The 16,035-nt window shown below is 44.7% G+C and overlaps 1 pseudogene; it reads right to left on the bottom strand.

Annotated features, from left to right (window-relative positions):
• The window catches only part of LOC129016875 (cytospin-B-like), a 126,094-nt pseudogene extending 110,571 nt beyond the window's left edge, over positions 1–15,523 (bottom strand).
• Between the last annotated feature and the right edge of the window lie 512 nt (positions 15,524–16,035).

Raw genomic sequence — 16,035 nt, 5'->3', positions numbered from 1 at the left:
CGGCTCACGCCTGTAATCCCAGCACTTTGGGAGGCCAAGGCAGGTGGATCACGAGGTCAGGAGATCGAGACCATCCTGGCTAACGGTGAAACCCTGTCTCTATTAAAAAATACAAAAAATTAGCTGGGCATGGTGGCGGGCGCCTGTAGTCCCAGCTACTCGGGAGGCTGAGGCAGGAGAATGGTGTGAACCCGGGAGGCGGAGCTTGCAGTGAGCCAAGATCGTGCCACTGCACTCCAGCCTGGGCGACAGAGCGAGACTCCGTCTCAAAAAAACAAACAAAAAAAGAGAGTGAAATGTCACAGCAGTCAGGTGAGTAATCTGGAGACATCTATTAAGATAAAAATGTGTATATTCTCTACAGCAGCAGTCATAGTTTTAGAAATTCATCCTATAAAAATAAAATCACAACTATATAGGACTATATGAATAAGGACGCGTATTATAGCATTATTCGTAACAAAGAAACCTATAACCTTGCTGGAATTAGTAAGACAATATTTGAATATTCCAGGGCACGTCCCTCCTGTGGAAGGCCATGCAGCTCTTAAAATGAGTTCATGAGTTCACTTTGTATGTATTGACCTGGAAGGATGCCCACGTTACATGAAATAAAAAGTGAAGGTGCAGCATACTGTGTAGAACATAGTCCTGTTTATATTTAAACATATACAAATGAAGCCTATACATTTTATGATTAACAAAAAATATACACACTGTTACCAGTGATTACCTTGCAGGGTGAGTACTGAAGGAGGAGAAAGATTAGTATTTTTCTTGACACATCTCCATTTTGCTACCAGTATACCTAAATATTACTTCATAACTAGGAAAAAATCCAATACATTAATTCACCAGTCTATTCATTTTTAAATTTCAACAAGACACATCTAGACTAAAAAGTCCATACTATATTTTCTGAGATTCTACAGTTTTGCTTAAAAATTAATTTATGCAAAACTAGTGTTTTTGCTCCACGTCCTCTTGTTCTAATAATAAAATAATTCATATCCCAGCTCAATCTTCTATCTACAACTTATATTTAAAGTTCAGCTTGTTTCTCCTTCAAATTCTATTATTTGAGGAGGCTTTGAAGCTCTGAAACTATATTCATGAAAAAATGTAGAACAAAATGACATAAAGGCCCTGCAGAAACATAGCTGGTGATTAAAACTCAAGCAGCAGGCCGGGCGCGGTGGCTCACGCCTATAATCCCAGCACTCTGGGAGGCCGAGGTGGGCAGATCACAAGGTCAGGAGATCGAGACCATCCTGATTAACACAGTGAAACCCCATCTCTACTAAAAATATAAAAAATTAGCTGGGTGTGGTGGCAGGCACCTGTAGTCCCAGCTACTCAGGAGGCTGAGGCAAGAGAATGGCGTGAACCCAGGAGATGGAGGTTAGTGAGCTGAGATTGCACCACTGCACTCCAGCCTGGGCGACAGAACGAGACTCCGTCTCAAAAAAAAAAAAAAAAAAAAATCCTCAAGCAGCAGACGAGCTTCTGTACAATAATATTTAGCATTTTACAAATGCTTACAGATAAAAATACTCAGCAGTACCTGAAGTAAAGATAGGACAAAATGTGGGGTGCAAATACAGTGATGCCTTTTAAGTTGAGGTTGCAGTTTTCTTACTGTTTATATTTAAAAACATCCAGCAAATGAGTTTTAAATCATCCCAACAACTCTGAATACGAGATAAAGAGCTCCCAGAATATGCAGTCGTACTCGCAAGTATTTAAGTTATTTTTACACAGAAGATATCAATGTCTCTTCTTTCTCACATCAAGCTAATGTTTCTAGTGATTCTGTGCTGTCTGGTTTGACACCCCAAAACATCTTCCTGAGTTTAAAGAGCATTCCTGTTCCTAATTTTCCTTTTATTAGACAGTAACTCTTGCCTTGTCTAATCCTTTGGATAAGATAGATACTAGCTTTCCTTTGGATAGCTAATAGCTCCATGCTGAGAACTGCAGGAGGTTTCTGCCTGATGGAGGTTGCTGAATTGGATTTGGATCTTCACAAACACAGGTATTTCCAGAAGTTTAAAATCACATTTCTGGAAGTTTAAAATCCACATAAAATTGTGGATTGCTCTGTGTTGAATACTAAGTTTCCAGGGTGAGTTTCATCCATGAGGCTTTTGGTGTAGTTGTCATTCAACCGTTTTCCATTAGATTTCTATTGCCACTGTCACCATGCTTACCTATCTGGCTTAACAGCATCCTTTATGATCAACTGCTGAGACCAGCTTGGTCGGGAGATCCTAACCCAGCGGCACTAGAGGAATTAAAGACACACACACAGCAACATAGAGGTGTGGAGTGGGAAATCAGGGGTCTCACAGCCTTCAGAGCTGAGAGCCTCGAACAGAGATTTACCCACATATTTACTGACAGCAAGCCAGTGATAAGCATTGTTTCTATAGATTATAGATTAACTAAAACTATTCCTTATGGGAAACAAAGGGATGTGCTGAAATAAAGGGATGGGCTCTGGCTAGTTATCAGCAGCAGGAGCATGCTCTCCTTAAGGCACAGACCGCTCATGCTATTGTTTGTGGTTTAAGAAGGCCTTTGAGCGGTTTTCTGCCCTGGGTGGGCCAGGTGTTCCTTACCCTCATTCCGGTAAACCCACAACCTTCAGCGTGGGCGTCACGGCCATCACAAACATGTCACAGTGCTGCAGAGATTTTGTTTATGGCCAGTTAGGGGGCCAGTTTATGGCCAGATTTTGGGGGCCTATTCCCAACAATCAACGAAACATCTACTTGTGTTTAGCCCAGCAAGATTCTGGAAATCAAACCAAAGCTTAGTGGCACTTAGTTTCAGATGAGGTAATGAAGTCAGACCCTGCGTGAAGAGGCACAATCAAGACCCCACAGAAGGAAGCCAAACTTTCTGACTTCTTCAGAATAAGCATTACTCAGATCTGCTCTGCCACTGTGCCCTCTCAATATTCCAGCTGCAAATAACTCTTCTTCAAGAGACCTGTACTTTGTTTTTTCAGTACAACTTCATTTTATTCTCCAAATAAAAGACTGCTGAAGCTTCTGAGAAAAAGAAAAAAGAGTGAAGGATCATCTTTGATCATGCAGTGAGCTGATTCCAAAATGTGGACAAAAAGCAGAGACTCAAAGGCAATGATTCCGAGAAACAGTGAATGTTACCAGGAGACACCTGGGCTCTTTGTAAAGAGGCAATTTCTCTTCTACACATTCCCCCTTTCATATAGAGATAGCTGTGGCTCCCAATCATGGGAAGAGCTGAGCTGTCTTTCTTCCACCAAATGCTCTGCTAGCTGACAGAGCCCACGGAGAGGTGAAAATAGAAATGGGGAGGGAGAGGCTGTAAAGGAGTTACCTAAGGCAAACACGGTCTTAGTTCACAAACGCAAGAATTTCCAGCTTACACTGTCCTACAGGGACAAGCTAATGTCCAGGATAGACCAATGGGTTTTAATTCCTACTGTTCCAATTTTTTGGAAGCCAAAGGTTTTCGGACATAAAAAAAGTCAGACTACAAATGCCTGTACTAGGCTCCTCCAACCAGAACTTCTCCAACAAAGAACTGTGTGGTGAAGCAGAGATGCCCATGATGAACACCACAGGCCCCTCCAGAATTTAGAGAGGCTTGTGCTTCCCTCTACTGTCAAGGCCAAGAAACTTTTTTTCTTGCATAATTTCAACCTAAAAATCCTAAAGGCCTAAGAGAAGCTTATGTCCACACTGTTCAAATCTGTAAAGATGCGGGTTAGGGAACAGCGAGGCAGACACAGCTATTTAGAATTACAGACTGTGTATCTATGTCATAAATGTAAACTATAAAAAAAAAGTACTATGTGAGTCAACAGATAATGCTAGCTACAGTAAGAGGATATGAGAGGACCAGGTTCTACATTAAGGGCCAAATTAAATGCCAGAAGCCCCTGTTGGTCATGGGTGCTACGGTGAAGTCTGTTCAGAAACTGTTTAGGAATCCTCAGCGGAATGGGCCCCCTCCACCTGGGACAGGGACTCAGTACGAGAGCATCTACAGCAAGAGAGCTTGAAAAGGGACCTTAGGGACCCAAGAATCTATACCTCCAACTTCTGCCCTTCCCCTCTCCACAGCAGCTGGAGAACATGTGCTGAGCGGCTGTGATCCATTAGAGCCATCAGAGCAACACAGAGGGCAGTGCGGGCACATGCAGTGACGCTCGGGCTGACACTGATGTGCACACACGGAGTTAAGCCAATTCCAGCGGAGTCTGCACATGCTGTGCTGCCACACTGCTCACCTCCGAGAGGGGACAACCCAAGAACTGGTGGTGCAGGCAAAACACATTCGAATCACAGACCTTCTATTTAGATACCAATAGCATTAATTAGGCACAGATGTTAGGTGTGTTTAATGATCTCTTTTAAAGATGTTTTCTATGGATGTTTACTGGTGTTACATAAACACTGTAAGAATTAGGTAAGTCACCCTGAAATAACAGCATTTACTGTTTCAGAACAAGAGAAATAAACAAACACAGTAAATGCAGAGGTCTTTCTCCGCTGCTGTTAGAGAAGACTCTGTCTTGCACTGCTCATCAACAGTGGGGAAACCACTGTGTCAAAGAGGTTGACAGGATTGCATCAGAAAGATGCTAAGGCTAGCACAGGAATTTCTGACTCTCCCACCAGGGAAAGGTCAGCTGACCAACCAGTCCAGAGAATAGCAGAGCTTAAACGGACCTTGAAAACTACTCACTTGGAGCGCCTCTGCCTGGCCACCCCGTCTGGGAGGTGAGGAGCGCCTCTGCCCGGCCGCCCCGTCTGGGAGGTGAGGAGCGCCTCTGCCCGGCCGCCACCCCATCTGGGAGGAAGTGAGGAGCGTCTCTGCCTGGCTGCCCCATCTGGGAAGTGAGGAGCGCCTCTGCCCAGCCGCCACACCGTCTGGGAAGTGAGGAGCGCCTCTGCCTGGCCACCCCATCTGGGAGGTGAGGAGCGCCTCTGCCTGGCCGCCACCCCGTCTGGGAGGAAGTGAGGAGCATCTCTTCCCGGCCGCCCGTCTGGGAAGTGAGAAGCGCCTCTGCCCGGCCGCCCCCTCTGGGAAGGGAGGAGCGCCTCTGCCTGGCCGCCCCGTCTGGGAGGTGAGGAGCGCCTCTGCCCGGCTGCCACCCCATCTGGGAGGAAGCGAGGAGCGCCTCTGCCCGGCCGCCCCGTCTGGGAAGTGAGGAGCGCCTCTGCCCGGCCGCCCCGTCTGGGAAGTGAGGAGCGCCTCTGCCCGGCCGCCCCATCTGGGAGGTGTACCCAACAGCTCTGAAGAGACAGCGACCATCGGGAGCGGGCCATGAGGACGATGGCGGTTTTGTTGAAAAGAAGCGGGGGAAGTGTGGGGAAAGGAAGGAGAGATCAGATTGTTGCTGTGTCTGTGTAGAAAGAGGTGGGCATAGGAGACTCCATTTTGTTCTGACTAGGAGAAATTCTTCTGCCTTGGGATGCTGTTGATCTATGGCCTTTCCCCCAGCCCCGTGCTCTGTGAAACATGTGCTGTGTCAACTCAGGGTTAAATGGATTAAGGGCGGTGCAAGATGTGCTTTGTTAAACAGATGCTTGAAGGCAGCATGCTCTTTAAGAGTCATCACCACTCCCTAATCTCAAGTACCCAGGGGCACAAACACTGCAGAAGGCTGCAGGGACCTCTGCCTAGGAAAACCAGAGACCTTTGTTCATGTGTTTATCTCCTGACCTTCTCTCCACTATTATCCTATGACCCTCCCATATCCCCCTCTCCGAGAAACACCCAAGAATCATCAATAAATACTTCATAAATAAAAAAAAATAAAAAGAAAAAAAAGAAAAGAAAAAAAAATAGAGAAATCAGCCAGGCACAGTGGCATATGTCTATAGTCACAGCTATTCGGGAGGCTGAGGCACGAGAATCGTTTGAACTCAGGAGGTGGAGGTTGCAGTGAGTGGACATCATGCCACTGCACTCCAGCCTGGGTGACAGAGAAAGACTTTGTTTCAAAACAGAAAGAGCTAATGAAATTGAAATAAAGTTTAGTGATATTGTTAAAAAAAAAAAAAAAAGAAAGAAAACTACTCACTTTTCTCACCTCTTTTAACAGAAGCAGGAGATGGGGCTAGGAATAGGATATTGCTAGTTGGCTGCAAAGATGAGGCTGAGAATGAGATACTGCTGGTTGGCTGCAAAGATGAGGCTACCACCTTCCTTCCCCACATACCTTAACATCAGTTATTCTAACTCTGAAATAAAAATATTTCTGAAAGTGTAACAGGGCTGAGGATCATTGATGAGTTAGATAATATTCCACTGTGTAGTCATTGAGTTCCGGTAATAAATGCTGATGTGCATTCCTGCCTGGGCGCTTCATCTCATGCCTATCAGCCTGGCTGCAACCATCCCTGTGAGTGCCCATGGGGGCAAACAGAGTTTAAGAACCAGGCAATCTCGTGTCAGGATCCAGGTGCTTTTTGGGTGTTCTTACCTTCTCTCAGCTGTACTTGGAAGATCTCATCAGAGAATGTTCTGCAAGTTCTTTTGCTGTGGCTGAACCAAGGATGACTTTTGAGTTCTTATTAGATGACTGCCAAAGTCAAATTGAGTTTCAATCAAGAACTCATTCAGCCAAGATGGAAACACTGGCTGGCTTCTGGAGCTTGGAGGGTGTGAACTGGTTTTAGTTCTTGCTCATGGGGTAGGTTCCAGAAGTGACCGAGCCATGAGCGAGTAATTGTCCAATAGTCAACTCTTCAGAGGTGACAGCTTGCCAGAGAAGTGCAAAATCAGACAAGAAACCATCACTGGCACTTGTCTGACTTCCTGTCAAATGCAATGACAGGCAAAATCATTATGATGCCTGATTTCAGTACCATGACATGTTCTCATTGGTGTCAGTTCCAAAATTTTGAAATGTTTTGTGGTAAGGGATTAAACTGCTATATTGAGAAAGTAATGTTGCAAACCACTGGAAAATCAAAAAAGAAAATTCTGTGTTTAAAAAAACAGTGACGTTAAGATTGAAGATGCAGGATGCAGCATAGGGAGTCCTAAACTGCCAGGATGCATGCAGAGATTTCCTAGAATACCAGAGTTCACACTGCATGGTATGGCCTGTGTCTCACAGTATACATAAGAAATGCAGCAGCTCATACAAGAACCTGCTTATTCAGGGCTACCATAGAAACTTAGGACTTATTTTTTACCATTTATCATTAAAATAACGTCCATGTGAAGCAACACAAGTTCTGACTGGGATCTTCTTCCAATGACAGACAATAGGGAAGCAAGACAGAGGCAAACAAACAACAGTAGACACACAGGCCACCCAGAATGGCCTCACTGCTGTTTCAATAGGGAACACTGCAAAATCTAGTTTTGCTAAAATCCACATCCTTTGGTGGCCAGAGGGTAGAGGTCCGGCTATAAAGTAATGATCTTGTCTGGTGCAACTGTAGTCCCAAATACTCTTAAATGTCACTATTAGCAGAGCTCTCTGGGCTGACAGGCTGTGTGTTTCTTCCCGTCAAGAGCAGAGGGAATGTCATACATCAGCCAAATGCATGTTTTCCACTCTTTTTAAAATAAAGTGAGTTATGTCAAGGCCTTTTGAAGTAGCCCATGGGTGTTGTCAATAAGTAGGCACATCCCTGGGCCAGGAGGAATGTGTCCTTATATGGTGGCTCCTCCCTTCGGGAGTGATTCCAGCTTTTCCCACTGCATGGGAGTGACCTGTGCAAGGTGGTGGGTTTGTATTTATTAGTGTGCACTCCCTGCACTAATAAATACTAAGATTCAAGGAGCATCCTAGACAGGACTTCTATTCTTTAAGCCTAGCGGGATACTTGGCTAGAACTTGCCCTTCATATGTAAGTAAGAAGCTTAGCAGCCCCTTATGCTGCTAAGCATGGCAGAAACTGGGCACTGGACGGAATGTTCCTAGTGATGCGCTGGTAACGCAGACTGATCCCAGAAAAGAAACAGCAGAGCCTTGCACAGAGAGACATGAAGTGTCTCATCCCCACCAGGGAGCCCCACGCACAGTGATTAAGTGAAAAGCAAGCATGGCCTGGGTGCCCACTAGACTCACGGAGGGGCAGCTCTGCTGGGAACCACCCTGCCGCGGCCCTGCACATCCCCCAGCTCCTTCTGCAGCCAGGCATTCTCCTCCTCCTTCTCCTCCTCCAGCAGTTCAGCAGTTTCCTCTTCACAGTGCCCAGCTCCTGCTGGGCTTCTCACTTGACATTGCTGGTCACTGCCACCACAGTCTGCAGATCCGGCTGGAACCACCTCCATTCCATGGTCTCCTTCTGAAAATGCCAGAGCCCACCCCTGTGTCAGATGCCTGTCAGGGCTAGTGCCTGGGCAGAGACTCCAGAGCCCCTGTGTCAGTCACCAAGAAAGAACAGCCAGCAGTGCTTAGTGAGGCCCTGCTTTCACAGTGTCTTGCTGCTAGGAAAAGGCACTGGTGGAAATTACACCTTCAGGTTATGAGAGCTCTCCATCCTGACAACAAATGACTGCTTTGATTTTACTTCCTGCTGGCAAGAATTTACAGTTTCAGGGCCCATGTCATGAAAATGTTCCAAGATAAAGCAGGATAGAGAGAGTGATCCAGACCTCGGAGGGGGTAATTTATAGGAAGATGGTGGTGAAGGCTCCCGCCACATCTCCCCTGTATCTGCTCAGTTAGAGTCTTTAGCTGCCTCCCCAGATCTGACTTCTGTTTCTCCAGCTTGATCACATTACCTAGAAATAAACAATTCAGACAGGCCTTGGAAGAGTTGTGAGACTCTTGAGAGAAGATAAGTCAGGTAGCAAACGGGCAGCTCCACATGTCACAGCAGGTGTTCAAATCTACTCTAAATGCATTCTACTCTAAAGGCAACATTTAGCAATTTCAATTTACCCCGCAAAGAGGGGCTGGAAGCAGTAAGTTCCTCCAAGATAGGGAACACGATGATCTGAAAAATACGTGGTGCATACTGAGGTTACAGTCTCAGCAGACAGGATGCACAACCAAATAGCAGCACTACGGGAAGAGGCCTCCATGGCCACACACACTTGCACACCGAGCCCGGCCTCCCTCGCACTCACACACAATCATCCTGAGTGTCCTTTATTGCTGTGAGATAGAGGCTTTCACATAATAGAGCACATGACTGCTTATTCCTCCTGTGGTTTGTAAAGCACTTTCCAGAGTCATGGGTCTCAATGGCAGTTAAGCCTCTGAATCATTGGTGAAGCTTTTCAAAAGCACCGATGTTCTAGTCCCACACTCCAGACACCTGAAGGCAGACTCTTCAAGCGCAGACAGAACCCGAGGATGTGTACATTTAACATCTTCCCTGGTGGCTTGCCTGACTCTCCCTACTTAAGGACACCTGCAGCCCCTCGTTCTCCTCGCCTCCAATTCTCTCCATATGGCTATCAGAGTCATTCGAGTTTAAATCTGATGGTGTCAGTCACCAAGCTGAAATTCCTCAATAGGTCCTCATGCTCTAACCTAGAGCAGTTTTCTTTTTTTAAATTTTATTATTATTATACTTTTAAGTTTTAGGGTACATGTGCACAATGTGCAGGTTAGTTACATATGTATACATGTGCCATGCTGGTGTGCTGCACTCATTAACTTGTCATTTAGCATTAGGTATATCTCCTAATGCTATCCCTCCCCCCTCCCCCCACCCCACAACCATCCCCAGAGTGTGATGTTCCCCTTCCTGTGTCCATGTGTTCTCATTGTTCAATTCCCACCTATGAGTGAGAATATGCAGTTTGGTTTTTTGTTCTTGCGATGGTTTACTGAGAATGATGAGTTCCAGTTTCATCCATGTCCCCACAAGGGACATGAACTCATCATTTTTTATGGCTGCATAGTATTCCATGGTGTATATGTGCCACATTTTCTTAATCCAGTCTATCATTGTTGGACATTTGGGTTGGTTCCAAGTCTTTGCTATTGTGAATAGTGCCACAATAAACATACGTGTGCATGTGTCTTTATAGCAGCATGATTTATAGTCCTTTGGGTATATACCCAGTAATGGGATGGCTGGGTCGAATGGTATTTCTAGTTCTAGATCCCTGAGGAATCCCCACACTGACTTCCACAATGGTTGAACTAGTTTACAGTCCCAACAACTGTAAGTGTAGAAGTGTTCCTATTTCTCCACATCCTCTCCAGCACCTGTTGTTTCCTGACTTTTTAATGATTGCCATTCTAATTGGTGTGAGATGGTATCTCATTGTGGTTTTGATTTGCATTTCTCTGATGGCCAGTGATGGTGAGCATTTTTTCATGTGCTTTTTGGCTGCATAAATGTCTTCTTTTGAGAAGTGTCTGTTCATGTCCTTCACCCACTTTTTGATGGGGTTGTTTTTTTCTTGTAAATTTGTTTGAGTTCATTGTAGATTCTGGATATTAGCCCTTTGTCAGATGAGTAGGTTGCGAAAATTTTCTCCCATTTTGTAGGTTGCCTGTTCACTCTGATGGTACTTTCTTTTGCTGTGCAGAAGCTCTTTAGTTTAATTAGATCTCATTTGTCCATTTTGGCTTTTGTTGCCATTGCTTTTGGTGTTTTAGACATGAAGTCCTCGTCCATGCCTATGTCCTGGATGGTAATGCCTAGGTTTTCTTCTAGGGTTTTTATGGTTTTAGGTCTAACGTTTAAGTCTTTAATCCATCTTGAATTAATTTTTGTCTAAGGTGTAAGGAAGGGATCCAGTTTCAGCTTTCTACATATGGCTAGCCACTTTTCCCAGCACCATTTATTAAATAGGGAATCCTTTCCCCATTGCTTGTTTTTCTCAGGTTTGTCAAAGATCAGATAGTTGTAGATATGCGGCATTATTTCTGAGGGCTCTGTTCTGTTCCATTGATCTAGATCTCTGTTTTGGTACCAGTACCATGCTGTTTTGGTTACTGTAGCCTTGTAGTATAGTTTGAAGTCAGGTAGCATGATGCCTCCAGCTTTGTTCTTTTGGCTTAGGATTGACTTGGCAATGCGGGCTCTTTTTTGGTTCCATATGAACTTTAAAGTAGTTTTTTCTGATTCTGTGAAGAAAGTCATTGGTAGCTTGATGGGGATGGCATTGAATCTATAAATTACCTTGGGCAGTATGGCCATTTTCACGATATTGATTCTTCCTACCCATGAGCATGGCCAGCATCATCTTGATACCAAAGGCAGGCAGAGACACAACCAAAAAAGAGAATTTGAGACCAATATCCTTGATGAACATCGATGCAAAAATCCTCAATAAAATACTGGCAAACCGAATCCAGCAGCACATCAAAAAGCTTATCCACCATGATCAAGTGGGCTTCATCCCTGGGATGCAAGGCTGGTTCAATATATGCAAATCAATAAATGTAATCCAGCATATAAACAGAACCAAAGACAAAAACCACATGATTATCTCAACAGATGCAGAAAAGGCCTTTGACAAAATTCAACAATGCTTCATGCTAAAAACTCTCAATAAATTAGGTATTGATGGGACGTATCTCAAAATAATAAGAGCTATCTATGACAAACCCACAGCCAATATCATACTGAATGAGCAAAAACTGGAAGCATTCCCTTTGAAAACTGGCACAAGACAGGGATGCCCTCTCTCACCACTCCTATTCAACATAGTATTGGAAGTTCTCGCCAGGGCAATTAGGCAGGAGAAGGAAATAAAGCGTATTCAATTAGGAAAAGAGGAAGTCAAATTGTCACTGTTTGCAGATGACATGATTGTATATCTAGAAAACCCCACTGTCTCAGCCCAAAATCTCCTTAAGCTGATAAGCAACTTCAGCAAAGTCTCAGGATACAAAATCAATGTACAAAAATCACAAGCATTCTTATCCACCAATAACACACAAACAGAGAGCCAAATCATGAGTGAACTCCCATTCACAATTGCTTCAAAGAGAATAAAATACCTAGGAATCCAACTTACAAGGGACGTGAAGGACCTCTTGAAGGAGAACTACAAACCACTGCTCAATGAAATAAAAGAGGATACAAAGAAATGGAATAACCTAGAGCAGTTTTCTATGAAGGTTGTGAATCAGAATCACCAGAGAAGGCTAAAAAGATGCTTGTGGGCAGGTCCTACCCCAGCAGTTCTAGTTCTAGTGGGCCTGGAAGTCTGCATCTGGGATCATTCTGCTGAGTAGAAAACACTCCCTAATTTCCTTTTATTTTTCAGTCCATTTCTCTCCCATCAGGATCTCATGGGAAGGAGTGATCGGTCTAGGGCTGGATCCGTGTGTCTCGGGGTCTCTGAGCAAAAAGATATCTGAATAATACTTCAAAATCCTTTTAAAAAGTTTAACAGCTTTTCAAAAGATGGCTTGGGTTATTGTCAGTCTTGGATATATGATGATATAACCACAGGGGTGGGCCTAAATTTTGCTGTGGACATTAATTATACACTGGTTTTCTTGGTGTATCTGTGCTGACTTTTAAGGATTTAGGGACAATACAACCCCATTCTCAACAGCAAAATATCACAAAAACAAAAACAAACAGAACAGAACTTGTCTTCTTTGACTTTTCTTCTCAATCATGGTGCTGGGTTTGGAAGGATACACTGACGATAATGGCATCCAGGTTTTCAGTTGTATCCTGAGAACAGCCTGGATGGCACCGACACTGAATGCTGAGGTTCCACAGTTCTACTGTGTGTCATGTTCAAGAAGAAATGAGGCAGGTGCTGTCAACTCTCACTCTAACCAACTAATCAATATCTGGAATACACAGTCAACTTTCAGGTTTGTGCACAGAGTTGCATCTGGCAATATCTCCATAAAACAAGCAAGTCTCATCAGCAGTGGAAACCCATTCTTCCCATTTCCTTCTTCCTAACACTAAGCAAGTATTTTTAAATTCTTCCTCAGCCTGCTGATCTGCACAACCTGCCTTGCCTGCAACGTTAACCGTTCTCACACCTTACAGCCTTTTGAAACCTAGGAGCCGACCAGCACTAGCCAAGAAGGATTTAATATTTTCCTGACCTTAGGCGATGTGCACGTACATGTCTTTGGTTTTCAGTCTCACAATAATGTTGCCCACTGCTTTTTAAAATTGGCTGTCTTCTCACGAATCCATAAATTTGGCTGCTTTTCCATCTTTTCCACAGCTGCATCACACTCTACAGATGTCCCTTTAGCATGTCAGGGCAGCTTTACATACATATTGTCAAACTTCCTCTCCCTTTCTCTGATGCACTGTCTTGTCAATTCAGTAACTCAGGCTTAACAGCACAGGAGCTCACGCCTTCAAGAAACTTCCCTAACACACGTGTTTTCTCTGCAGGTCTCTCTCAGCCTCCCTGCGCTTAGGGACAGTGGACAGCACTGCAGCACTGCACTCGGGGCCATTTTAAACAGTGAAGTCACCAAAACCAAGCAAAAAAAATGCTAAAAGCACGGTACTAAACAGACCATGGAAAAGACACACGTACAGTATGAGAAGGTAAAGTGTCTGTCTGACCTCAGTGGGGAGCATAAGCACTGGATGACTCAACTTTTTCACTTCTCTGTGCATGTCCAAAAATGACAAAAATGACTCTGTGGAAGTGCTTTGTGTGTTGATTTGAGGGTTAAAATACATTTGAGCAGCTGGGCGCAGTGGCTCATGCCTGTAATCTCAGCACTTTGGGAGGCCGAGGCGGGTGGATCACCTGAGGTTGGGAGTTCAAGACCAGCCTGACCAACATGGAGAAACTCCGTCTCTACTAAAAAAATACAAAATTAGCCGGGCATGGTGGTGCATGCCTGTAATCCCAGCTACTCGGGAGGCTGAGGCAGGATAACCTCCAGTGAGCCGAGATTACACCACTGCACTCCAGCCTGGGCAACAAGAGCAAAACTCCATCTAAAAAAAAAAAAAAAATTTTAGCAAGCAGGTGAATTCACAAATGTGCAATCTGTGAATCTGTGAATAAGAAGGATCAGCTGCACGGTGTGGGGAACTTCTCAGGCAACTGACCAGGCTATTCTTAGTAATGGTTGGTGTGACCTAAATGCTTTGTCCATTAAATCTTTTTTTTTTTTTTTTTTTTTGAGGCAGAGTTTCACTCTGTTGCCCAGGCTGGAATGCAATGGCGTGATCTCAGCTCACTGCAACCTCCAGCTCCTGGGTTTGTGCGATTCTCCTGCTTCAGCCTCCTAAGTAGCTGGGATTACAGGCACCTGCCACCTCACCCAGCTAATTTTTGTATTTTTAATAGAGACAAGGTTTCACCATGTTGGCCAAGTTGGTCTCGAACTCTTGACCTCAGGTGATCCACCCACCTTGACCTCCCAAAGTGCTAAGATTACAGGCGTGAGCCACCACACCTGGCCATGTCCATTAAGTCTTTTGTCACAAAAGCGAAGCACATTAGATGTGATAATTTGATAAGGCTCATTTGGACAAAGCAGGCAACGTTTAATCCCTTTTAAAAATTTCTTTTCCCAAGTCAAAGTAAACAATGAGCTCATAAGCCACATAATGATGCCTCTTCAGCAACTAAGTGGCCAACATCTGTAAGTTACTTGATATCCTACCATCAATGGCACACATGCAGGAATTGTTTTCTTCCTTAGACCAAGAGCACACATTTTTCATCCACTCTGACACCTATCATCCATCTCTATCAGCTCCAAGAGACAACACAGTGTCAATGCTTGGTGACAACACAGTATCAATGCTTGGCAAGGTATTTCTTCTGAATAACGCATTCCTACCCCACAGAATGTCCTTAGGAAGAGTCCTTGTGAACTCTCACACAGTCACAGCTGAAGTGTCCCAACTTGTGGCCTCCAAGCCCATCAGGCTGCTTAGAGACAGTGGCAGCAGCATGGCTCACACACAGCACATCTAGCACAGGCAAGAAACATTTGTGGCTGGGTACAGTGATTCACATCTGTAATCCCAGTGCTCTGGGAGACTGATTTGGGATGATCGCTTGAGCCCAAGAGTTTGAGGCTGTGGTGAGTATAGTCACACCACTGCACTCCAGTCTGGGCAACAGGACTGAGACCTTCTCTCTAAAACAACAACAAAAACAACAAACAACAAAGCATTTGCTATTTTTCACAGTCACTTATGTTGCTTACTCTTTTCTTCTGTTATCCAGTTTTCAACTTAGTTTAAGAGATTAATGATTGTTTCTTAGGTGACATTCTTCCCGGGAGATTATAGCACACTCAAACGAAAGACTCTTCATAAACCCCAGCCAACACACGGTCAAAAACCTTCCCACAGTCACCCACTGCTGCTGGGTTCTTTAGTGTCCTACTCACTCCCATTCCACATTTCACCTGGGCTTGACCCCACTTATTTTTTAGCTCACTGATAAGTTGAGTACTGTGTAACTTGATAGCCCAGTGCTGTTCCACCTGATCTTCCAGTGCAAACATGGTTTCTTTCATGTCTTTGATCTCTGCATCACTCTCTGATGATGTTTCTTGCAGCTTTAGGCTGGTTCTGTTTAGCTGTTCTGCTTGGCGATTACACATCTCCTTCAGGTATGAATAATCTTTTTCCACTTAAAATAAAAGGAAAGTTCCCTGGTCGGTTTAACAACAAAGTTCCCACAGCGATCAGTCCACTACAAGCCAAAGCCCCATCATGACACAATATACCCATGTAACAAACCTGTACATGAACCCCCTCAATCTAAAATAATACATCACAAAAAGCCCCTGGCAAGTCAGCAGCAGGCTCATGGACACAGTGGCAAAGACGCCTTTGGCATGTGCTGTTTCTTGCATTATTAGCCTCAGAAACAGCTGAGGCCACGAACAGTCAGAGAAACATGATGTATGCTTCCAAATGGCTGGATTCTGTATCCCTTCCCACAAGCGAAAGGGAAATCTGCACGCACTTAAATAATCCTCTTTCCTGCAGCTGGGGGAACAGTACTTCCCTGGGAGGCACTGGCCCTGCACCGAGAGGGCTGCCTGGTGTGGCCGCCCCACCGCACATCAGCTATGGGGTGGCGCCCTCTGCTGCTGAGCTGTGGGGTGGCGCCCTCTGCTGCTGAGCTGTGGGG

This window comes from Pongo pygmaeus, chromosome 19 (assembly GCF_028885625.2).
Source record: "Pongo pygmaeus isolate AG05252 chromosome 19, NHGRI_mPonPyg2-v2.0_pri, whole genome shotgun sequence".
Classification (NCBI taxonomy): Eukaryota; Metazoa; Chordata; class Mammalia; order Primates; family Hominidae; genus Pongo; species Pongo pygmaeus.
This window is presented reverse-complemented; position numbering and strand designations above follow the sequence as displayed.